Source organism: Globicephala melas, chromosome 11, assembly GCF_963455315.2.
Source record: "Globicephala melas chromosome 11, mGloMel1.2, whole genome shotgun sequence".
Classification (NCBI taxonomy): domain Eukaryota; kingdom Metazoa; phylum Chordata; class Mammalia; order Artiodactyla; family Delphinidae; genus Globicephala; species Globicephala melas.
Genome location: NC_083324.2, coordinates 45,738,184 through 45,762,784, shown reverse-complemented (window position 1 = coordinate 45,762,784; position 24,601 = coordinate 45,738,184). Strand labels below are relative to the sequence as shown.

The 24,601-nt window shown below is 49.9% G+C and overlaps 1 protein-coding gene and 1 long non-coding RNA gene across 3 annotated transcripts in view; both read right to left on the bottom strand.

Moving 5' to 3' along the window:
- The window catches only part of SNRK (SNF related kinase), a 163,467-nt gene extending 152,185 nt beyond the window's left edge, over positions 1–11,282 (bottom strand). Inside the window, exons 1-3 of one of the 2 annotated variants that reach the window (XM_060307855.2) lie at positions 11,150–11,282; positions 10,317–10,996; positions 5,263–5,400 (exon numbers count right to left, since the gene is read on the bottom strand). The gene's annotated coding sequence lies outside the window, so the exon portion shown is untranslated. The remainder of the gene's footprint in view (positions 1–5,262; positions 5,401–10,316; positions 10,997–11,149) is intronic. The other variant, XM_060307857.2, reaches the window with a different exon arrangement.
- Positions 11,283–11,342: 60 nt separating this feature from the next.
- LOC138842870 (uncharacterized) lies at positions 11,343–22,046 on the bottom strand. The gene is made up of 3 exons (XR_011377826.1): positions 21,375–22,046; positions 12,313–17,834; positions 11,343–11,594 (listed from the first exon to the last, which is right to left on the bottom strand). It is a non-coding gene; the product is annotated as an uncharacterized lncRNA (long non-coding RNA).
- Positions 22,047–24,601: the final 2,555 nt, after the last annotated feature.

Here is a 24,601-nt window from a genome sequence, read left to right as displayed (position 1 = left end):
GCCCAAGAGGCACTCCCATACTGCTAGGATAACAGGGTTGTTGCCTCTCCTTTCCTAGACATATCCTACTGTGCTTCTCCATCTCAGTTTCCTCTAAGAAATCCAGGGGTTTAGCTATAATTGGCTCATCCCAAACGCTACTCCTTTTAGGAAAGTCCACAGACCATACTCCTGTTTGTTACTTCCTGGCTGTTTGTGGGAGAAACCAGCTGTGGTATCTTGGACAAAATACTTAAACTCTCTAAGCCTCCTTGGGGAAGGAAATGACAGGTAACATACAAAGCTACTGGAAAGATCCAAGTAACATGATGTATATGAAAATGCTTTGTCAGCCACAGAGCCCAGTGAAATTTATGCTTGTTTACTCATGAATGCCAAGCGAGGCATCCATTGGCTGTCCGAGTGTTTATGTATCTTCCTTTCTTGGTGACAGCAGCTTGACTACTGCACTAGTCCAAACACCCTGGGGCCTCTTTCTCATGTACAGCCAGAGGCTATGTAGTTGGTGCACATAAAGAACACCTGATGAGGGACTTCCTGGTGGTGCAGTGGTTAAGAATCCGCCTGCCAATGCAGGGGACACGGGTTCGATCTCTGATCCGGGAAGATCCCACATGCTGCGGAGCAACTAAGCCCATGCGCCACAACTACTGAGCCTGTGCTCTAGAGCCCATGAGACACAACTGAGCTCACGCACCGCAATTACTGAAGCCCGCATGCCTAGAGCCTGTGCTCCGCAGCAGGAGAGGCCACCGCAATGAGAAGCCCACACACCATAACAAAGAGTAGCCCCCGCTTGCCACAACTAGAGAGAAAGCCCGTATGCAGCAACGAAGACCCAATGCAGCCAAAAAAATTTTTTAAAAAAAATTAAAAATAAATAAATAAATAATAAGTGGGGGGGAGAAAAAGAGCACCTGATGAGTAGAGAACTAGCCATCCTGCAAGAGGTGGAGCATCTAAGGCTATGGAAAGTCTCTATTTGAGGGACAAAGAAATGCCCACATGTCTACACACAATCTTTGCCTCTGAGCCCCTTATCATTTACAGCAAGCACTACTTAAAAACAACAACAACAACTAATCCTCTACTTCTACTTCATTCCACAAACAATATATTTACTGTAGATTATTAGAAGTAGTGGTTGGAGAGAGAGGATGATAGAGAGAGAGACTTACCTGCAGCCCCCCACCCAGAGAAAACCACTATAATGTTTTAATGTTGAGGAAGCCTCATTTTGTGTCTGTGTGTACTTGCTGTGAATTTCTCCATGACATTTTGGTGCATAGTAGATCAGACTTCTTTTATTTTTCCCATAAATTAAAACTATGTCAGTCACCCACCTTTTAGATCCATTCACTCATTCAACAGATATTAACTGAATGCTTACGATGTGCCAGACACTCTTCCAGGTGCGGGGGAAATAGCAGTGAGAGAACAAACGTCTCTGCCCTTGTCCAGCTGACATTCTAATCGGGGGAGACAGACGATAAACAAACAAGAAAAATAGTACGACAGCTGGGGATAAACGCCATGAAAATATCACAGCAGGGAAAGGGCTTTGGGAGTGTTAGGCAGGCTGAAATTTTAAATGGGGTGATCAGGGAAAGTCTGAAAGCAACAGCCTGAAGGAGACAAAGAACTGAGCCATCTGGAGACCATAGGGAAGTGTGTTCCAGCAGAGGGAACAGCACGTGCAAAAGCCCTGGGGCAGGAGTGTGCCAGGTATATGCTGGGAACAACAGGGAGGTCAGTGTGACTGGAAGAGAGTGTCAGCGTAGATGGGGTGTAGAAGATGAGATAGGGAGGTCACGGAGCCTGAACGTGCAGGGCCTTGAGGGCCAGCGAAAGGATCGGGCTGTCCTCTGATTAGTGATGGGACACTACTAGGAGATTCAAGCAGAGCAGTTAGTTACACAGTCTGACTGAACATTGAGGATAAACTACAGGCGGGCAAAGGTAGGAGCAAGGGACCTGTGATGAGGCTATTGCAATAATCCAAGAGAGAGATGCTAGTTATCTGGACCAGCAGGATAAGGGAGGTGGTGAGGTGAGAGGGCGTCTTGATGTATTTGAAGATGGAACTGAAATGTGAGATGGGGGAGTTGCTTTCACTCCCTTTCTTACAGTATAGTATTGCTTGTTTTGAAAAAGGGGCCCAGAATGTTGAGGTGTTTGAGGGAGGCCCAGAGAATAGCACTCCCTTTCTTACTTCCTCACTTGAGTCCTGATCCAATTGAGAAATAAACAAAGGTATAGTAAGGCAGATGGAGACGAGAAGGTCACTGATACAGAGAAGACTGATGTTGGAGAGGTGTGTACTGGCTACACGTCCTTCCAAATACTGAATCCCAGAATAAGGCATCTCACTCACCGCATCATAACCAAGAGGTCTGTCCTGTGAGATTTACCACATGGGAGAGCAGACCCAAGAGGGTTTGGGCGATTCCCACCCAGCTTCTCCTCCCAAACTCACAATCTGATTAAGCCCCTCCCTCCAGGGAGGGTGACAAGGATGGGGTAGCTGGAGGGATGGAGAGAGTGCAGGGGTGTCATACCAGGGGCGCTGCCTCCACTTGGATGGAAGCGTCTTGGGGAAATAAGCTATCCCCACCCCCAGTCCCCCACCAGCACACCTTCTGAAAGACAAAAGGCCCCTTTAGACCCCTTGGAAGTGGGGATTCACTCTTCTAGTGGTGAGCAAGGGGGCCCTGCACAGTTCTCGTCAGGATGATGAAACACCAAACATCATGGCATGTGTAGACACTACTGTGCAGAGAGAGGAGTGTGCGTGCGCGCACACACACACACACACACACACACACACACACAGGATCATGCCATGCGATCATAGCATATTTTACAACTGCTCCTTTCACTTGATAATATATCTGGACTCTGCTTTCAGTAAATATACTTTTTTTTTTTTTTTTTTTTTTGCGGTATGCGGGCCTGTCACTGCTGTGGACTCTCCCGTTGCAGAGCACAGGCTCTGGACACGCAGGCTCAGCGGCCATGGCTCACCCGGACCGGGGCACGAACCCATGTCCCCTGCATCGGCAGGCGGACTCCCAACCACTGCGCCACCAGGGAAGCCCTCAGTAAACATACTTTTACAAAATCATTTTAATGGCCAAATATCACTCCACTGTGTGGTATACCCATCTTTTGGTAACCAACCTCCTATTGTCGGTCATCTGGCTTGTTTCCAATCCTTGGCTACTATTAAAAACAAATAAATAATTAAAATAAAAATGGTCTAAACCTTCTTGTAGCTAAATTGGTTCACGTGCTTGATTCCTAAAGCTAAATTCCTGACATTGGAATCGCTGGGTTAAAAGGCAGGCAATGTTTTTAACACTGTGGTTACAGTTTGCAAAATTCTGCAAGTCCAGGATGCAAAGGACAAAAAGAATGGACAAAAGAACCAGTTTCCCTTGTAGGCTGTGGGCTCCCACACTGGACCTCCTGTGTCCCCCACAGGCCCTTGCACTGTGCAGGGCATGCTAGAACTTCAGATCATTGTGTGTGGGCCGGTGGGCTGAAGAGAAGCAATGGGAAGGGATGGTAGGTCTGGGCCTTCTGTACGTGACGAAGGCAAGTGCATTTTCAAGGGTGAGCAGGGGCCTCTCCTGGTTGGTAGAGCTGACATGGTGGGTCCCAGGCCAGCCGCCCATGCTCTCCCTCTGCGCCCGAGCGGATCTAAAATCAGAAAAGGAACATCTTCTGGCTTCGTTTGTCATGAGATTCTCCCAGATGACCCGCTCCCAGAACAGCTATCTGTGGGCTCAAGGACACACATGGCCTTTGCTTTGTCCCCAAGTCTGTGCCTGGAACCTGGACCCTTGTGTGCCATTTTCACACTCAACAATTCCTGGAATGCTTATGCCTCTTTGAATGGCATCTCTGAACAGTTGTTTAGTTCACGGGCTAATATTTTCCACGCAGCACCTCCAAAGAAAATCTGAGTGCACACAGCCCCACGGAAAGAGCTGACTGCCGATACTCCCAGTTGCAGGAAGTTTTTCTGGTGGCTGAGACTAAAAGCTGCAGAAGGATTTTCAGTTTCTCGGGGAAAGAACTGAGGGAGGGTCTCACCGTGCCCAGGGAAGGCGGCCCCCCAGAACAGGGAGGTGGGCTCCACAAAGCAAAGCCTCCCAGAGCATGGTGGAGAGCTTAGGGTAAAAACAGGCCTCTGTTCAAAGCCCAGTGCCGCCGCCCTCACTGTGGGAGTGTGGGCAGGTTACCTGACCTCCCTGTGCCTCAATGTCCTTAGCTGAAAATGAAGGGAGCAGAGTTCAGCGTCCAGGGTTGTGTAAGGATCTAACTGAGGAAATGTGCATATAAATTACAGGGTAAGTGCCCCCAAAGCGGTAGATGGTACTCTAGCATCAATACCACCAAGTGGAGACAATAGGATCCCAAAGAAATGGATTAAAGAAACCACTGGACAGGGGAGGGGATGGGGAAAGTCAGGGGTATGGGATTAACAGATACAAACTACTATGTATAAATGATAAGCATCAAGGATATATTGATGGGAATTATAGCCATTATCTTGTCATAACTTTTAATGGAGTATAATCTGTAAAACTACGGAGTCACTATATACCTGAAACCAATGCAACATTGTAAATCAACTATACTTCAATAAAAAAGGACCACTGGACATCTCTAACATCGTTATGTCCCAAGGGTGCAGCACACAGTCAGCACTCGGTAAATATTTGAGGAATTTGATGAATGAATACGTGCTAGACCACGTCAGCCATGTAGGCAGCAACAACGGTGAGAAGCTGGTCCCTGGAGAAGCTAAGAAAACTTCCATGACGATAACACTATTATTAATAAAAGTAGCAGAGGATTATATAACACTCAGGTGCCTGACACTATACCTTAGATCACCCTTGCAAGGTGGTGCTTCACCTCCATTTACAGAGGAGGACACTGAGACACAGGTCACATAACTAACTGAGTCACAGGTCACAGTCAGAGGGCAGAGCAGCGTCCACGTCTGGATCCTGGGGCAGGGGGACAGCAGGCTGGGGACTCTCCTGGCTTGGCGAAGGTGGCTGGGGGCAAGGAGAGTGAACTCAGCTCAGGGTGGAAGGCAAGGAGGACCAGGGCTCAGAGACATGGCCCCTGCCCACCCAGGAAGGGCAGGATAGGCTGTGACCACAGGGACAGGTGATGGAAGAGAAGAAAACCAGGAGGAGCCTGTTTCATCTCCGAGCTGTACACTGAGAGGGTATGTTTACTCACAGTGGGCCGGGGCCAGTTCTCGGGGTTTCACATGTACTAACTCAGTCCTCCCAGCCTGATGGATCGTGAGCTCCCAGGTTTGCTCGGCGGGCTGCTGTTCGTCCGCATCACTTTTGTCACCCAGGTGATTAATTTTAGCTAGAATAACAACACACAGCTATTCAGAAGAGCTCTGTTATTGACATTCCTATTGCAAACAGATGGCATGCCTGTTACAAAGCTCCAGCCCTTTTTCTTTTTCCTGTATCTCTCTTTCTTTCCTCTTTACCCCTTTTCTTTCTTCCCAAAGCCTTAGAATATAACTTTGTTCACAGGAAGTTTCTTAGGGGCATTTTTATCACCTCTACCTGAGGACAAACAGGAAAAATACCAGGACCAACACAGTCCTCCCAACATGGCCAAAGATGCTTGGATGGGGGACCCGCAGGGAGGGTGGGGTTGCTGAGCCCCACGTTGGGGGAGTGAAGCCACTTGCTCCCCAATTTGCTGAGACTACGGCCGTGAGGGCCCCGTCCGAGCCTTGGCCAGCTCCTAGGATGTGGCCAGACTTGTCAGCTGGGGTGTCTGCCAACCATCCTCAGCATATGCCCCAGGCACCCAGGAGAGAGAGACTGGCCAATTGGGAGGAGTAGGATGGGCAGGGCCCCAGAGCTGCCAGGGTTTGAGGCTCCCTGGAGAATTGGCCTGTTCTAGAGTCATGACCTTTGACAGTGACTGACTCTGTATCCGGGTCTTCAACCTTCCTTATTTCACAGGGAGGACTCGCCACACTCAGGCTCCACAGTGTCCCTTCCTAGAGCATTCTGGGCTGAAGGCCCTGCCTCCCTCCCTCCCCTGCTCTATCCCTGGTCCTGGTTGAAGCAGATGGGAGGGGTCCACAAGGGAACAACTTGGGTGTTTGAATCTCATCCCCTCTGTCTCTGCGTGAGTGTCCAAAGGACTTTTCTGAGCCATAAAGGGACCACTTGTGGCTCAGCATTCCCAGAGAAGTTCTTCCTTCATCTCAATACTCTGCTCGGAAACCTGGAGGCTTTCAGCAGCAAAAAATAAGCTACTGTGTGTGAGGTCCGGCTGTGCTGCCCTTCCCCGTCAAGAAGCTGGTGGCTGGCCCTTTCCTGAGTTACGTGGCCTCTCCCAGCCTCTGTGTCCACCTCTGGTGTTGGGGCTCCTTGGGTTTTGTCCCAGGTGTCTAGCTTACAGTCGAGCTTCTCAGAGTGGTCCCCACACCAGCAGCAGCAGCAACATCATCACCTTGGAGCTTGGTGGAAATGCAGATTCCCAGGTCTTCACCCACATCTGCTAAGTCAGGATCTGCACTTTGATGAGACCTTGGTTGATCAGTATGCAATGGAAGTTTCAGGAGCCTTGGCCTGCACCTGACCATTTTCAATTCTGGCTTCATGTTAGGATCGCCTGGGGAGACTATGCAGCGTACCAGTGCCAAATCCGGGGTGGCAGAGGGCAGAGCCTGGGAATCTGTAGTTTTCCAAAGCTGCCCCGTGATTCTGATATGCAGCCACCGGTACAGATGAAGGGGCAGTGATGGGATCTATCTGCAGCTTCCTTAAACACCCCCTCCTGCCTCCCCCTGGGGCAACAGAACCAGAACTTCCTTCCCATCCCTTTGTACCACTCACTCTTGCCTTCCTTTACTCCTCCATCTCTTGAGTTGTTTTTCCTTCTGTTCTGGGCAGACTTAGGAGAATCTCCTTGGATTTGGGGCTTGCTCTGCCCATCAGCTCTGGCCAGACTCGGGCCACCCTCCCCGGAAGCTCCACCTTGGTCTGACCTAAGTGCTCCCAGCTGTGGAACATCTTGACAAGCCTGACTCCCGCCCAGCAAAAAGCAAATCTGCCCGAAGTTCAGCCTGTGGGCGTGACCAGTGACCAGCAATGCCGCCACCCACACAGCCCCACACTGACCTCGCTCTCAGGCTGACTCTTTCTGGTCTCCATCTGGGACAAAGAGGTGGCAGTGAGGTCCTTCCAGGGCCTGACCCACCCTCGAAAGAACCCCTTGAGGCTTTCAAATCCTTCGGGGAAATAAGGTCACACAGAAACAAAAAGCAAGCTTGCTGAGGACCAAGAAAAGGCCCTTTCCTACCTTCTTTCTCTGTCTGAAAACAATGCGGGAGCTGGACAAGCCAATCCCAGAGCCTTTCATTGTTCGAATCAAGGTCAAAGCCAGCACGTGAGCCAGAGGCAAGAATGGGAGCCCTGAGGGGGTGCATGACAGGGTCCAGCCTTGGGTTACGAAGAGGAGGGCCCAGGATGGAGGCCTGGGGAGGATGAACCCAAGCCCTGTGGCCTGTCTGTATGTGTCACGGCCTCATCACATCAGCCAACATTTGCAGGTTCCCCCTGGATCTGATCAAATCAGACCTATCTCTGCACGGGGTGCCTCCTCTGCCCCAGCCCAAGTCTCCCCACCATCTGGGAAACTCTTCCACAGCTTGTGTTTCTCTCCTGAGCTTTCCCATCCCTGAGCCCCCGGAGGCAGGAGAAAGGCAGTCATTTCTTCGGCTGCTAAATACGTCTGTTTTGTTGTTTTGCAAGTAGACAGCGAGTTAAGACGTCATTTGCTGTAGCTTCTAGCTACCTTGCACTCCCACAGTTGGCTCCAGAAGGAGGGCTTTGAAGTCCTTGTTTCCCTAAGTTCTTTCTGTTCTCTCCTCTTCCTTTTCTGTCGCCCTCTTTCCTTCCACTCCAATCCCTTTCCTCCTGGAAGCCCAGCTCTGCCTCTTTCCTTACGCCACTGGATCGAAATGTTGGACTCTAGCCGCGGTGAGGAGCCCAGGTCTGGCAGGTGCAGGTCACACATCATCTGTGATCCAAGCGGCATCACTGGTATCCTGAGGGTGGTGGTCACCCAGAGACTCACTCAGGGCACCTGGAGACTCTGGACCAGGCAGACCAGGGCTAAATCTTCCTCAGCTGTTCCACGTTGAGCACCTTGTTTAACTTTAATGGGCTTCAGCTGCCTGGTCTGTAAAATGCACACTGATCATCAGCTCCTATGGTTGGTGTGGAGATTACGTGAGATCACAGCCGTGAGGACCGGCCAGGCTAGGTGCTCCGTCACCCACGTGCTGTCCCCACACGCCTACCTCCCCTATCACTGTGCCTGGGACCTGTTCCCCCAGGAGGCGATTCAAAGATCAGGCAGGAAACAGAGAAGTGTTTCTGCTGGAATGCGTCCCTTCACGACTGGGCCCGCGGATACCAGCTCCTCTTCTAGCTTTGTACTCACGTTTCCGTTTCCTTGGTGTAACTTCTCTGGCCACACGCCCCACTGGGCCACCAACTGTCTGTGAGCGACAGAAAAGGCCCACCCACGGGGGCTTGGGGAGTACGAGTGAAGTGTGGCCAGGCTCCCGGCTCTTACTGCCAGGGCTGTGGTCGCATCAGGCAACCTAAGCAGGTGTCACGGATATAAATTCAGGCCTGGCGGGGGCTTCTGGGAGGAGGCGTGGCCTGATTCACATAACAGTGCTTGAAGCCAGGCCCAGGTGTGTTCAAGCCCTGGCCGCTAAACTCCATGACCTTGGGCAGAGTTATTTGTCCTCTCTGAGTCCTTATCTGTCAACTCTGCCAACAACCTCTTTCCTAAGGGATCACTGAAGGCATTGAAGGAGGTCACCTAAGACCTCTGACATAAAGCACGGTGCGATAAATCCCCCCCCCCACAACACGATCTCCACAGCCTCACCAGGACACGTAATACAGCGCACTTGCAAAGCGCCCTGTGCCCCTTGTATACTTTCTCACATTGTATTCCCACCATGACCCTAGGAGGTAGGTTATGTTAGTGTCACACTCATCTTCCAGATAAGAAAACAGAAGCACGGGGAAGTTATGTAACCGGCTCAAGGTCAGCCAGCAAGGCAGAACTGGAAGCGACTGTCACAGTGACTGGTAGGCAACTTGATTTGCACGGTAAGTTTTCCCATGGAACTTTGGAGGGGGGATGTGAGTCCTATACCCCAAAGCGGACATGGCTCCAGAACCTTCCATGACCCCCTTGCCGAGGGAGCCCACAGGGAACACAGAAGAGTCAAATGAGGCTGACTACTCAGGGACTTTGCAGGTGCTGCCAGGTTCGTGGCCATCAGCTTCTGCTGGGTCTGCCTTCCTCCTCCTCGTTTCCTGGGCCAAACTTTATCAGGACGTCCCCTCTTCTCTGGAGCTCCTTCCAGCAAATCCATTAAAGGCAGGGACCAGGTGAGCAGAAACAGCCTGGATCTCAGAGATCTGGAGACTTCTAGCTACAAAGCATGAAGCATATTTACTTTGTCACCTGAAATTATTTTTGTTTCAAAGGCTTGATTTAGGAAGATCCAGATGTTCACCTGGTCTCCAATTGCTGAAGGAACATGTGTTTTAAAGGCCAGCTGTCGAAGTACATGCATTCTGCCCTTGCCATTCTGTGGAGGCCGCCTCTGGCCTTGACGTTAAACCAGTTACAGTTCTGTGCTGACGGCATACGTGGCCACGGCCAGGATTTCCTGTGCCTCCACCTCACCGTTTCCTCTCTGCTTCTGAGCTGGTCCCCTTCATTTCTCCCTTCCTCCCTCCCCACAACTTGCTCAGATCTGTGGGTAAATGTGCAGACATGTTCTGGAAAGTGGGGACATTTAGGCTCCAGGCAGACAGGGGTTCATAGGCCAGCCCAACCATTTCTGGGCTCTACACACACAGGCAGTTTACCCGAGTGGCAGATGTCCACCTGGAAACTGTGAGATCACGTGAAGATGGTTTCGTTCGCAGCCTGGCGCAAGATAAAGGAGCAGTACATGGAATAAGGGGATAAGCCTTTTGCCCAAAGCTCAGTGTAGTGTGAGGTATGGTGTGTCCTTAGCACTTGTGAAGGGCCTGCTTCCCCCTTGTCTCTCTCCACAGCCTCGGCCTCAGCCGTGGATTCCTCCTGCCCTCAGATCTCCCTCCGATATGGACAGGCCCCGCCACTCCACGGACGCTTCTGTGACTCCCTCCTACCCAAGTAAAACCCACCCGTGCCGGTCTCTGCACAGGGTTCAGCCGGACTGACGAACTAACCTTGGCTGACACTTTAACAGCGTGAGGTGACATCTGATCGAGGCCCGGCGACAATGCTTCAGGGATGCACAGGCTGCCACTCGCCCAGTATTTGCCAAACATCTGGACCAGGTGCTCGCTTCTGCCAGAGCTGCCAAGAACGATGCCCAACTCCCCAAAGGGGGACAGATGGTAACCTGTCTCGGCCCATGGCGGAAGGAAGATCTTTGAATTGGAGGTCACACCGCTTAGGTACCTGCTAGGCCAATCTGTGTGTCCATTATGCCTGCCTTCCCACAGCAAGCCGAGAGCCACGTGAAGGGACAGAAGGGCATCCCCTACAGCTGGTGCCCAGCTGAGGGTGAGGAGAGACGCTGCGCCAGGGTCCAGAGATCAGGGCTTAGAGCTCACTCTGCTCATGACTCATGCACGACACAGGCAGCTCATTACCCGCTGTTGTGGCTAAAAGGCTGTAACAGCACCGGCCCCTCCCTGCCTCATAACGGTGACTCGGAGGATTAAGGAGGAAACGAGCGCTAAGCTTGGTGAATGCAGCTTTGTCCCCCCGCTGGTCCCTCTGATTAGTCCACAAAACCGATGGGAAATAGCAAAGGTCAACGTTCTCTTTATGGGAGGTTGAGGTCCTCACTGGGTGTGGTTCTGAGCTCCGTGTCTGTGTCACCCTCATCTGGGGTGAGGCCCTGGGGTCAGACAGAAAAGGGGGGTTAGAGGGAACATCGTCCAAGCTCTGGCCACGTGCCTGGGGCATTTCACATGGCAAGTCAGCTAAAGGAATGCATCTTGCTGGGCCTTTTGGAAACTTCTAGTAGCAAAAACCACAGACTGAACAGTACCTGTCAAGGCTGGAGTGAGCAGGATGAAAGCTGTCTCTCCACGATGCTGGCTTTCAGCGCTGGCCCCCCTTGCTCTCCACTTATGTGATTTGGTTTTGTGGTCTCTCTCGGTGGAAAGCCTCTAGGACGCTAGTGGCTGAAGCCAGAGCCCTAGAAGGACAGGAGGAGGGAGAGAGGCAGATGGGGCGGCTGTGGCCCAGCTGCACGGAGCCAGCTAGGAGAGGCCACTTCCCTCCGTGCTGTGGCTTTTCCCACTCAAGATCTGGAGGTGCCTCGGTGAAAGGTCTAGATGGGATTAAACCAATTCTGCCAGCCCAAGAATATCGCTCGCCATCCAGCTGTACCAGGATTGAGTCATCCACCACTGCCGTCACTGATCTTCAACACACTCTGAAAGGAGTTCAGGGTGGAGATCAGGAATGAGGTGCTCTGGGCTCTGGGAAAACTGGCAGAACAGCCTTCGGTTAGATATTTTCAGGAGAAAATTTTATGAACACAAGCTCTTGTGTCTTCTCATACTTGGAAAAGCGCTAAAATCTTTAAGTAAGATGTCTATTCCCCGTGGCTAGCGGTAACCTTCTAGCGAGACGTGAGCTTGGTTGCAGGTACCCTTCTCCAAAATCACATATATGCTGACCACCCCTTCCCCCCTTCCGAACAGTTTCTCAGAGCCATCCGAGAGGCTGTGTCCTGGGCTACAGTCCTCGGTAAATCCCCAAATAAAACTGAAAGTCACGGCTCTCACGTGGTGTGTTTTTATTTCAGTCTACAATTCTCCCAAATAATCCAATGGGGGGTAGAGAAGATTCTTTCCAGTTTAATTTTGTGTGATAGATCAGCGGACCAGTACCAGTCTGCTGCCCGTTAGGAACCGGGCCACACAGGAGGTGAGCGAGCGAAGCTTCATCTGCCGCTCCCGGTCGCTCGCACTACCCCCTGAACCATCCTCCCCTGCCCTCCCACCCCATCTGTGGAAAAACTGTCTTCCAAGAAACCGGTCCCTGGTGCCAAAAAGGCTGGGGACCGCTGTGACAGATAATAATTCACACGGTTCAAAATCAAAATAATATAAACTAGATACAATGGGAAATCTCGCTCTACCTCTGCCCCAGTTCACTGATTCCTCCCACTATACCTGCTACTGTTATTAGTTTCTCATGTACCTTTCCCATATTCCTTTCTGTAAATTCAAACGTGTATTTTCACTCTGTCTTCTCCCTTAAGTGCACAAAAGTTTTAGCGTATGGTACATCCTGGTATCGGTCAGGGTCTCTGTAGGAAGCGAATGGCAGAGTCGAGCTGGATAAGTGAAGAAGAGTTAGTGAAAGGCTGTTGACAAAGGTGTGGTTGGCTGAGGGGGGAAGGAATAGGAATGTGAAATTCGCCAGGGCTGGGGACCATGGAGAGCCTGCAGGGATGAGAGATAGGAGATGCTGGAAACCAGAGATTGAGAGACAGAGAGAGACAGCACTTTGTGGAGAGGCCTCAAGGTAGAGGGACAAGGTACCGCAATGCAGGGAAGGAGCCCGGGACTAAACACCTGCCCTCAGACGCCACTCATGCCCTGGATCTTCAGCAGGGCCCCCATCGGCCAACCCCCCTCAGGAGTCTGGGGCAAAGAGGCCTGTGTGTGTAGACGTTACAAGCCAGCCTCCCGAGACCCAGAGCAGGCTGAGAGGGGTGTGCGTGTCTCGCAGGGGGGCCCCCGCAGAACACGCAGGACACCCTGCCCCACCCCCGCCCCGGGACCTTGCTCCCCGCATCACCGGACAGCTGATCCCAGAGAGCTTTCCACGTTATTTGCTGAGGTGGCTACTAGCATTGCTTGGTTCCACTTCCCCACCTTCCCCGCCAGCACTGCCACCAAACTTCTCAGCCGCTGCTGCCCAGCACCCCAGAGGGTATTACAACGCCCTGCGTAATGTGGCGAAGGGTCCCAGTGTCGGCCAGCCGGCTGGGGAGATCCTTCCCTTCAAAACCAAGTGAAAATCTTCAGCTGCCTTGCACCTCCCTGCCAGCAGCAGCTCAGGGTTCTTGGGGATCCTTCCAAGCATTTCTGGGTACCTGTCACGTCGTCCTTGCCTGACCCCTCGTCCGGCACCCTTGTTCCTCACTCACTTTCCCTCCTCCCCTTGGGCTCTCAGCCCACTGCCTGGCACATCACCGTCCCCACCCAGCCCTGCTGTCCAAGCAGGGACACGGCGTCCCCAGCCCCACACGGTCTGTCCTTGGGGTGCAGGGACAGCAGAGGAGTATCATGGCATAGATCAGTAACCCATTTAAAATTTATCAGCTGACCTCACTGCTGGCAAAACTCACTGCTGGCCCTGCCCCAGGGGCTTGGGGAGTCCTTCCTCAGCCACCTGTTCCCTGGTCTCTGGCTACTGTCGTGTTCCTGGGCTTCCCTCCCATCCTCTCTTCGTTTTCTCTGTCCCCTGAAACCCAGCCCCGGGCCACACTTGCCTGTCCTCTTCCTAGTCTGTTACTTTCTCTTCTCCTTTCTCACACGAAGCAGTGGAGCTCCCAGCTCCCGTTTGCCTCAAAGTCTCCTCCAGGTCTGGGTCCAATTACTCGCTCTCTCCAACCAAAGGGCTGTTCTCTCTCCAGCGGATTGCCACTGACTCAGTGCATCCGGTAGAAAGAGAATATGAACTCATACAATATGTGAAATTTTCCAGTGGCTACATTTAAGAAAAATTAAAAGAAACAGGTGAGATTAATTTTAATATGCTCTACTTAACCCAATATATCCAAAATATTATCAGTTCAACATTTACTCAGCATAAAATTATGCGTTATTTTAATTCCGGTAAATGACAAGCTATTTCGAATCCGGTGTGTATTTGGCACTTAACGGCACATCTCAATTCAGACTGACCACCTTTTGCACGCTCGGTAACCACACGGCTGGTGGTGACCATGCTGGGCAGACGAGCCCCAGAATACAGAAAGACCTGCGACCACCTTTTAAACGATAACCAGATTCCACCACTTAGTGGGTACAACGGATTCCTAGAAATATAAGCACTGAATTACGTCTGAGATTTTCATAGCTGGTGCCAAGATGCCCTCTGGAAGCTGTCACAAATGACGTTCTTGAAATTGCTGACTTATCATGTCATCACCAACACTGGATATTAGGGTGGATGGATGTAAAGTATAATTTGCATTTCCCTGGTGATGTGTAAGACTAAGCTCTTTTCATCTGTTTACTAGCCATATTCATATTCTCTTCTGTGAATTAATTATCTGTGCCCTTTACCCATTTTTCTATTAGATTTATTGCCTTTTTTTTGAAACTTGAGTTTAAGAGACTTGCTTTGTTCTCAGTGGGCCCTCTTCCATCTGAAGTGTTTCTTTGGCACTAGGATATTTTCTTCTAATATATCTTTTTATTTCCTCCTCTCCATTCTCTGTGTTCTCTCCTCTGGAGCTTCCATAAGAAAGGTATCTGTGCTTGACTTTACACCTCATGTCACATAACTTAAAAAACAATGGCATCTTTCTTTTTTCCTAACACATTTTTAGGGAATCCCTTAGCTTGATCTTCCAGCTTACTAATTAGGTTTTCAGTTATCTATTTAGCACATCTATTGAGTTTTTAAAACTTTGTCAGTTATGGTTTTAATTCCCAAGAACTCTTATTATACCTTTTTCATACAGGCTTTATTTTTTAGGTGGATGTGATATTCTCTTAACTCTCTCTGGGATATTCATTTTAATTCCTTACAGTTTTCTTCTGTTTTGGGTAGTCTGTTTTCTTGGAGTCCATTCTATTTTTGTGCCTCTCTCAGGCTCTGGCTTTTCTGAAATATCTAGCAATTCTAACGTAGCTGTTAACATTGCAGATGACCATCTGGGCTGAACAGTATTGGCGGCTGGGGGACACTTCCTTACCCCCGTGAGAATCCCATTCCTCTGGCAGGGAATGCAGCTGTCGATACAGGAGCCAGCCTCAGGTGACTGCGTGTGCAGAGAGTGGTCAGTGGACAGTGGAAAGGAACCATTCACCGCCCTACAGTCCATCTCTAGCTCACTCTTTCACCCAGGTCACGTTGCCTCTGTTCTGGAACTCTGCTGGGAAAATTCACTCTGTGATGACTGTGCATTTAGCCCTGTGGCATTACAGCTTCGTTTTAATTTCTTCACCAACTTGTTCTTATATTTGTCTTACGTTTCCCGGAAATTTCTTAATCTTCTGGACATTGATCCCATTCCTCCTGACTGCCCACAACCACGAGCACTCTTTTTATTTCTGAATTTCTTGTCATTTCAGTGGAATTTAGGGAAGAAGGGGGGTACACACCACTGTGTGCTTAGCCATGTTGAACTGTAAGACACTTATTCTGCACTTAGCATCATTTCATGAGAATGGTTGTCAGAAGGGAGTTAGTTGGATCAAAGAGCAGGAACATTTTTTGAGGTTGTCGATACATAGTTTAAACTGCTTGCTAGACTGAGGAGTACAACAGAGGGAAAGGACCCAGCTTGGGCAGAGAGAGAGCTGGGTTACAATCACAGTTCCTCCCCTTGCCAGATGTGTAAACTGAGTTAGGGAACCTCTCTGAACTTCAGTTTCCTCATCAGTAAAATGGGCATGATAATGGTACCAGCATTTAGGAATACTGTGAGAGGGCTTCCCTGGTGGCGCAGTGGTTGAGAGTCCTGTGCTCCGCAACGGGAGAGGCCACAACAGTGAGAGGCCCGCGTACTGCAAAAAAAAAAGAACACTGTGAGGATGACCCGTACGAAGCATCTTCCCCAGAGCCCAGCCTATAAAAGGTGCTCAATAAATGCTCTTAGTCAGCATTGTTTCAAATAAGTGGTTTGTCAGCATCAAAGAATTGTGGATTCAACTGGGTGTTTGGAAAAGCGTTCCCTTCTTGGTCATCGGCACTTCACGCTCTCAGCTTGGTACCTCCATCTCCAAAGAGAGAAGTCTCCTTCCTGCCTGCCTTTCTGTGAAGGCTTCTGTGAAGATTCACTGCTGTTTCGAAAGCCCTTACAGATGCTCCAGTGAAAATCCCTGTGTGTCCTTGGAGTCATCTTCATTGGAAGGATGGGTCCTGAGCCCCTGCCACCAGCTCCAGAATGAATCTCCGTGAGATTCTAAGCTTGGTCAAGTGTAAACTCCTGTGGAAGAAAATATCCGGTCCTTATCCTGGGCCAACTTCCAGAAAGGTAATTTCTTCCTCAGCTGGGACGTTGGGTCTTATGACTCCTTTTCCTATTTGACAACTTATTAATCAGAAATCTCCAGCAAACCTGCTCCAGGGTGGCGGGCTGAGCCCTCACCACGGCCACATGCCAGTCGAGGCTCAGGATGCCAGGAACCCAGTGTTTCTGCCCAGCCCAGACGAAGGGCGGCTCCTGTGAGAAACTCCAAAGTCACTGGCTCAGGGGTGCAATGGCCGGGGTCGGGGATGCAGGATGGCAAAGAGAGAAGTTTGTACCTGTAGAACCAAGGCAGGCCCAGTCCGGAGGTGAGCCAGGGCCAGCACTGTGAGAGGTCACTGAGGCGGGATTCTGGCAGATTGGAACTGAGGCCAAGGTGGGACGGGTGGGAACGGACGGGCAGGGGAGGGGAGAGCTCATTTGAAGAATAACAGGAAAGTTGTAGGGCGACCATGAGGCCTGCCAGGTTTTGTTTTTGTCTTGATTCAGTAAGCAGTCAACAAACAAACAAGGTGCAGGGCATGGACTGGACTGGGAACTGGCCTTTCTCAGTAAGAGTCACCACTATAAGAATCTCTTCCTTTCTCCCTCTCTCCTGGTCCCACTCACAGCAGGGTTGGTGGCCACCAAGCTGGAAAGGGGCAGGACGGAGGCAGGTAGGGCCAGCAGGAAATGCCTTCCGGAGGTCGAACCAATAGAGGGCATGGGGTGTGGGCGAGTCCCTCAAGGAGAAGGGAGGGTTCACTCACCAAAGGGCTCCTCCCCCATCCCTTTAGCTCCTCTCCCACACAACCGGCCCTTCCCTCTGCTCCCCAAAGGCTGTGTGCAGCCAACACAGGAGTCCCATCTGTGAGCCCTACTTTAGTAACAGGGTGACAATGACGATGGCTAGATACAACCCTTGACTTCTTGCTGGTGAGATAGAAAAGCGAGGCACAGAGAGACTGGAGAATGTGTTCAAGGGCACACAGCAAGGACGGGGAAGCAGAAGTCAAACCCAGGCGGTTTCTAGAACCTCTGCACAGTATAGGTGAAATGACCCCAGAAGCTCTAGAAGGAGTAAACGCCAAGGTTCCCAGAAGGCTCTCAGAGCACCCAGCACTGTTGGGAGGCAGCAAGTCCTATCGAGGGCTGGACTGGAAAGATGGTGAGCAGGTGTGAAGTCAGGAGCAGCCCTTGGGAGGTGAATTCTGGCTCCACTTCCCCGGTAAATCTCAAATGCTCCTCATGTTTGGGGAGATTAAGAGTAGAAAAAAGGAGAAGGAATGATTCTTAAATGCTGTCTGGACTCCCTTCTAGGTTCCAGCATCTCTCCCGGGTCCCTGCCCGATGGTGGAGGGCACCCCCTTCCTCCGTCGCTGACCTGCTTTCACGTCTGGGGTTTCCGGGTCTCCGCGTGCAACCTGCCCACCCTCCTGGGGGCTCACTCTTCTTAGATCTGAATCCTCAATACAGGGACTTCTTTTGGAGAAATAGCTAGATTTCTTTCTGATTACAAGTAAAATGCATGCTAAAGGCAAAAAAAAAAAATAAAGAAATTAGGAAATGCATGAACATAAAGAATCTTTCAAACAGTACATTACAGGATAAAGAGCTATTCAGCCATAAAAAAGACTGAGGACTTTTGTGATATCTCAGTATGGACAAGATTCATAATTACATGAGAAAACTAAGGTGCTGGACAGAGTGAGAGCATTGTCGACTTGCGTCAAATTCTCCCAAAGGGAGCTCGGCCAACGGGTGACACGAGTTGCTCTCTAGAAGGAGAACCGGGTGGCTTGGAGGAGATTTGTCACTAGATAGCCTTCTAGAGCTTCTGATTTTTATGCCATGTGACTGTATTACTTTTTCAAAGATTAAATAAAGATCTGAAAAAGAACAGTTTATTATGTAGGACTCAGTGAAAATCACTCCCTCGATATATATCCTTCCAAATTTTATTTTCTGTACACACACACACGCACATTTTGTTTATTTCTATCATATTGAGATCATGCTACAATGAATTATAATCCGCTTTATGCCTCATTTACTATAGTGTGGATAACTTTCCATATTAGTATATATCAATCACATGGTTAATTTAAGCCGCTGCAGAGTAATTCATGATATACTTTTACAATATTTTTTAACTCATTCCCTATAATCTTTAACTGTTTTATTGACATGCACGTACCATAAAATTCATCCACTTTAAGTGTACAGTTCAGTGGGGTTTAGTATATATTCACAGAATTGCGCAAGCATCACTACAATCTCATTTCATAACATTTTCATCACCCCAGAAAGAAAATACACGCCCATCCTTCCCCTTCTCCCAACCCTAGGCAACCACACTAGTCTACTTTCTGGCTCTAGGGATTTGCCTATTCTAGACATTTCTTATAAATGGAACCATTTGTGTCTGGCTTCTTTTACTTACTACACTGTTTTCTAGGTGCACCCATGTGGTAATACGAATCCGTACTTTGTTCTTTTTGTTGATGAATAATATTCCGTTGTATGGATAGTTCACGTTTTGTTTGTCCATTCGTCAGTTGATGGACATTAGGGTTTTTTCTCCTTTTTGGCTCTTATAAATAATGCTGCTATGAACATTCATGGGCAAGTTTTTTTTTTTAAATAAATTTATTTATTTAATTTTATTTTTGGCTGCATTGGGTCTTCGTTGCTGCATGAGGGCTTTCTCTAGTTGTGGCGAGCAGGGGCTACTCTTCATCACGATGCACGGGCTTCTCACTGCGGTGGCTTCTCTTGCTGTGGAGCACGGGCTCTAGGTGTGCGGGCTTCAGTAGTTGTGGCACACGGGCTCAGGAGTTGTGTCTCGCGGGCTCTAGAGCACAGGCTCAGTAGTTGTGGCTCACGGGCTTAGTTGCTCCGCAGCATGTGGGATCTTCCCGGACCAGGGCTCGAACCCGTGTCTCCTGCATTGGCAGGCGGATTCTTAACCACTGCACCACCAGGGAAGCCCTCACGTGCAAGTTTCTTTTAACACGTTTTCAATTCTCCTAGAAGCGGAATGACTGGCCATATGATACAGCACATTTACCTTTTTGGGGAACCGCCAAGCTGCTGTCCAAAAGGGCCCCTCCACTTTACACTCTCACCTGCAAGGTATGAGGGTTTCAATTTCTCCATGTGTCCCCCAACTCTTGCTATTTTCTGCGGCTTTGGTTATAGCCAACCTAGTGGATGTGAAGTGGTATGTTGCTATGATTGACATTTCTCTAATGCCTCATGACGAGTAAGACACCGAGCGTCTTTTCATGTGCTTGATGGCCACTTGTATATCTTCTTTGGAGAAATGTCTATTCAGACGTTTTAAAATTGGGTTGTCTTTTTATGGCCGAGCTGTAAGAGTTCTTATATACTCAGGATACAAGTCCCTTATCAGATATATGATTGGAAAATATTTTCTCCCATTCTGTGGGTTGTCTTTTCATTTCTTAGTGGTGTCATTTGTAACAACAACAATAAAATGCTTTTATTTTAACGAGTCTAATGAATTGTGCTTTTTGTGTCATGTCTAAGAGACCACTGTTTGGTTAAATGTTTGGTATAATTCACCAGTGAATCCATATGGGCCTGGGTTTTTCTTTGAGGGAAGTTTTAACATTACTAATTCAATCTCTCTACTTACTGTAAGTCTGTTCACAATGTCTATTTCTCCTTGAGTTCGTCTTTCTAGTTTGTGTCTTTCTAAGAATTTATTCATTTCATCTTCGTTATCCAATTTGATAGCATACAGTTATTCACAGCAGTCCCTTAAAAACCCTTTTGTTTTTGTAAGGTCCATAGTGAAGCCCCACTTTCATTCCTGATTTCTGCTCTTCCTTTGTTCATGCTATAGCCCCTGTCCATTCCTCTCTCCTCTCCCCCCATCCCCAGTGTAGGGCCTGGACTCTGGAAGGTTCCACCCATTAATTGCCTTGTAATCCAATATGGTTAAGTGCCAATGGAAAACTGTTTTAGACCAACTCAGAAATGCAAAACCAAAACATCTTGGTGCGACCAAAATACTGCAGCTTTACCATCAGGGGTATCTCTGCTTGGTATCGTTGCTTGCACAGACCCAGTTTCCTGGGGTGGCATGGGTGACACTCTCATCCCAACAGGAATCAGTTTTTCTGTTTCCAAATGCACTTGAGAACCACTAATTCGGGACTTCCTTGGTGGTCCAGCGGGTAAGACTCCACGCTCCCAATGCAGGGGGCCCAGGTTCGATCCCTGGTTGGGGAACTAGATTCCATATGCATGCTGCAACTGAGTTCACAAGCCACAATTAAGAAGCCCACATGCAGCAACTAAAAAAAGATCCCACGTGCCACGACGAAGATCCCACGTGCTGCAACTAAGACCCGGTGCAGCCAAAATACATAAATAAATATTTTTTTAAAAAAGAAAGAAAGAAAAGATTCTCAACATCTCTAATCATGAGGAAAATACAAATCAAAACCACAATGAGATATCACCTCACACCCATTAGGATGGCCACTATCAAAAAAACAGAAAATAGGAATTCCAAAGCAGCCGCACTAATAGAAAAAAAGAAAAGAAAAGAACCACTAATTAGGGACATCCCTGGTGGCACAGTGGCTAAGAATCTGCCTGCCAATGCAGGGGACACGGGTTCAATCCCTGGTCCAGGAAAATCCCACATGCTGTGGAGCAACTAAGCCCGTGCGCCACAACTACCGAAGCCCGCACACCTAGAGCCCATGCTCCGCAACAAGAGAAGCCACCCCAATGAGAAGCCCGCGCACCACAATGAAGAGTAGCCCCTGCTGGCTGCAACTAGAGAAAGCCCGCGCGCAGCAACGAAGACCCAACGCAGCCAAAAATAAACACATAAAATAAATTTATGAAAGAAAAGAACCACTAATTATGTCCATCCTGCCCAAAGCTATTTGTTAGCTTTTTCCTTCTCCAGACTGAGAGATGGGCGGGAGGCGGGGATAACTTGGATTGCCTAAGGGGCATAGGACAGCCTGCCACAGCCCTGCCCAGACCCTGGATGCAACCCTCCACAGCTTCCCGGGGGCTGTCTCACCTTGAGTCATTGCGGAGACGAAGTGCAGGAGGACACCGCCTTACCTGCTCAGTGTGGGCTCCATCACAAGGTCCCGTCACTCAGGCTGTCATCCTGGCTCCGCCCCCTGGAGGAAGGGAGGACACCCTACAGCAGCCACCTGCCTCTTACAGAATCAGCTTGGTCAACAGGAAGATGAGGGGTAGGACCAGATGGCCTGAAGACCAGCCCAGCCCCTTATGATCAGATTACCAGTGAACAATCTGAGCCTGGGGAAACTCCCCCTCCCCCAGGCAGCATTCCCTGGTTTGGTCTTGAGAGTCAAGCTGCCTGGGCTGGAATCCCACCTTCATCTCCTACGGGCTTGCATGTGGCCTTGGGCGAATTATTCAATCTCTGTTTTCTCATTTTCTTCATCTGTAGAATGGAGGCAATACTGGTATGTAGCCCAGGCAGTTGCTGGAGTGGTTGTGAAGGAGATGAAACAAATAACACATATACAGCTTTCCAACTGTGCCTGGTAGACAGTAAGCCCTCAAAAAATGTTAGCATTAAAAACAAGTCTGTGGGCTTCCCTGGTGGCGCAGTGGTTGAGAGTCCGCCTGCCGATGCAGGGGACACGGGTTCGTGCCCCTGTCCGGGAAGATCCCACATGCCGCGGAGCGGCTGGGCCCGTGAGCCATGGCCATTGAGCCTGCGCGTCCGGAGCCTGCGCTCCGCAATGGGAGAGGCCACAACAGTGAGAGGCCCGCATACCGCAAAAAAAAAAAAAAAAAAAAACAAGTCTGCCCTAAACAGAGACACAGATGTAGAGAACAAACGTATGGACACCAACGGGGGAAAGTGGCAGGGGTGGGGTGAGGGGGTGGTGGGATGAACTGGGAGATTGGGACTGACATATATACACTAACATGTATAAAATGGATAACTAATAAGAACCTGCTGTATAAAAAAATAAAATTTAAAAATTTAAAAAAACAGGGCTTCCCTGGTGGCACAGTGGTTGAGAGTCTGCCTGCCGATGCAGGGGACATGGGTTCGTGCGCCGGTCCAGGAAGATCCCACATGCCACGGAGCAGCTAGGCCCGAGAGCCATGGCCGCTGAGCCTGCGCGTCCAGAGCCTGGGCTCCGCAACGGGAGAGGCCACAACAGTGAGAGGCCCGCGTACCGCCACAAAAAAAAAAAATAAAAAAAACAAAACAAAAATACAAGTCTGCCCTTTTCGAGTTTAGCCAGTGCTCCTAGGCCTGCCCTCTGCAGCCATCAGCTGTCCCAGCAGCAGGAAATCTGCTGGGCTGCCATACATGCCAAGCACTGTGCCAGGCTGCCCATGACCCAGGGTAGGATGACGAGATGGACTGGGGGAATCCGAAAGCGCTGCCCCTGAACGGTGTCAAGGTAGGGGAATTCTGACCTGATCGGAGTCAGGAAGACTGGCCTCGAGGCCCCACCCTGCCACCTGCTCTCCTTGAGACCTCCGTGAAGGCAAGTTCCCCAACCTCCGAATGTCGATCTGTTCATCTTTCAAATGGGAGTAACAGTACCTACCACTGTGTTGGGGGAAGAGTCAACTGCTGATCCCTAAGACCTGATGAACACACCGACTGGCACTTACTAAGGACTCATTTCAGGTCATAAAAAGTTACCCTCCTGCTCTTACCTTTTCTCTTGTATTGTAAACAGCTCCGCTCCGCCCGCACCGGCCTGTTTCAAATAAAGAGCAGGCCAAAGTTTCTGTAAATTCGGTCCTGTTTGAAACCAAGGAGAGGTGACTTTGAGGTGATGCGACAAAGGTTCAGACTGGGTTCTGTTTTACCCAAACTGCCTCCTCTCTGGCTGATATCGTGATCTTTATTCCCCTCACACCCCGGAGCTCAGGCTGCGAGCTAAAATCAGAACGAGTCTAAGGTTTCTGGTCAACTCAGCCTGCGATTCTTCCACTTGTGATGCTGTCAGGGGCCTGTGCGTCATGAGCTGGGGGACCAAGCCTCCTGTGTGGTTGTGGTTGTGCTGACGCCCCTCTCTCCCCTCGGTGGCCCTGGGACCGGGGATGAGGGAGACGGAGGAAGTGAGCCAGTGCTCAGAGGAGGGTCACCTACAGCCACACAGACAGGACCCCACAAGGACCACCACTTTTCCTCCACAAAGAACCAGGCACCTTCCTCAGTGTAACCGTTTCCGGAATGCAAAGCAGCCCCTGGAGAAGGCCAGGGGCTGTGCCTCTGCCACTTCTCCAAGCTGGTGCCTTGCATCTGGCAGGAGAGGCAGCGAGCACAGCTGGCAGCCCCAAGGGGCACCGGGGCGTTCTGTGCCATTTGTACAGAGTGACGTTTCCAACTTGACTGCAAGCAGAATCTTTAATAACATATACATTTTCAGTGACTGAAGCCTTGCTCTTGCCAAATCCTAGCATAAAGCATGTTTTTACAGCTGGGATGATAAATCCCTGAAAGACGGCACTTACCATGGAAACGCTGACACAGCCTTTCATTCCCTTCACAGTGATTAAAATCCTCATTTCAATTTGTTTTTCTTTATTTTGAGCTGGAGTCATTTGCAACCCGCAGAAACATAGCTCCCTGCGGTAGAAAACTAAATGCTGCCCTCTGTCAGAAATAAGACGGAACTGTTCTTCATTCGCTGGAGTGCAGCAAATCTTGGCTTGGAGAATTAGGGCAACCCGGAAAAGCAGGCCTTCTTACTAATAATCTTACCAGCAAAGACATTCCTGCAGGACTTAACCTTGTTTCCTGGGGAAAGTGAGGCAGGGAAGGAAAGGCAGCTGAGAAAGCGTTTGTTATCAAACCAGAGGCCACTATGGGCAACTGGAGATTCAGCCCACTGGGGAATTCTGGGAGCCCGTGTGGACTTTGCACCTCAGTCATCCTGCCGGAGATGCAGACGAGCCTCTCATTGGTTGCAGGCTGCTGTCCGTCAACTCTTAGGCACTTCTGGCCTCTCCAGGCAGAGATACAGATCTTGGTAGCTGGAGGGCCAGCCCTTGCCATGGTGAGGCCCCACTGGATACGGGCAGCCACTCTCCTTCCTGCTGCACCCACTCCCCATTGCTCCCTTTATTCTCCTTTGGACTGTTTCGTTTGCAGGGATATTTTATGCCCTTGGAACTCAGGGGCGTTTGTCTTCTGTTTATTCATGGCCTACAGTCTCTGCTGAACCAAACGGCTCAGTGATCCTACCAACCAGATGCCTCCGAAAGTCTTTCTCCTCTCCAGATCTCTTAATTGAT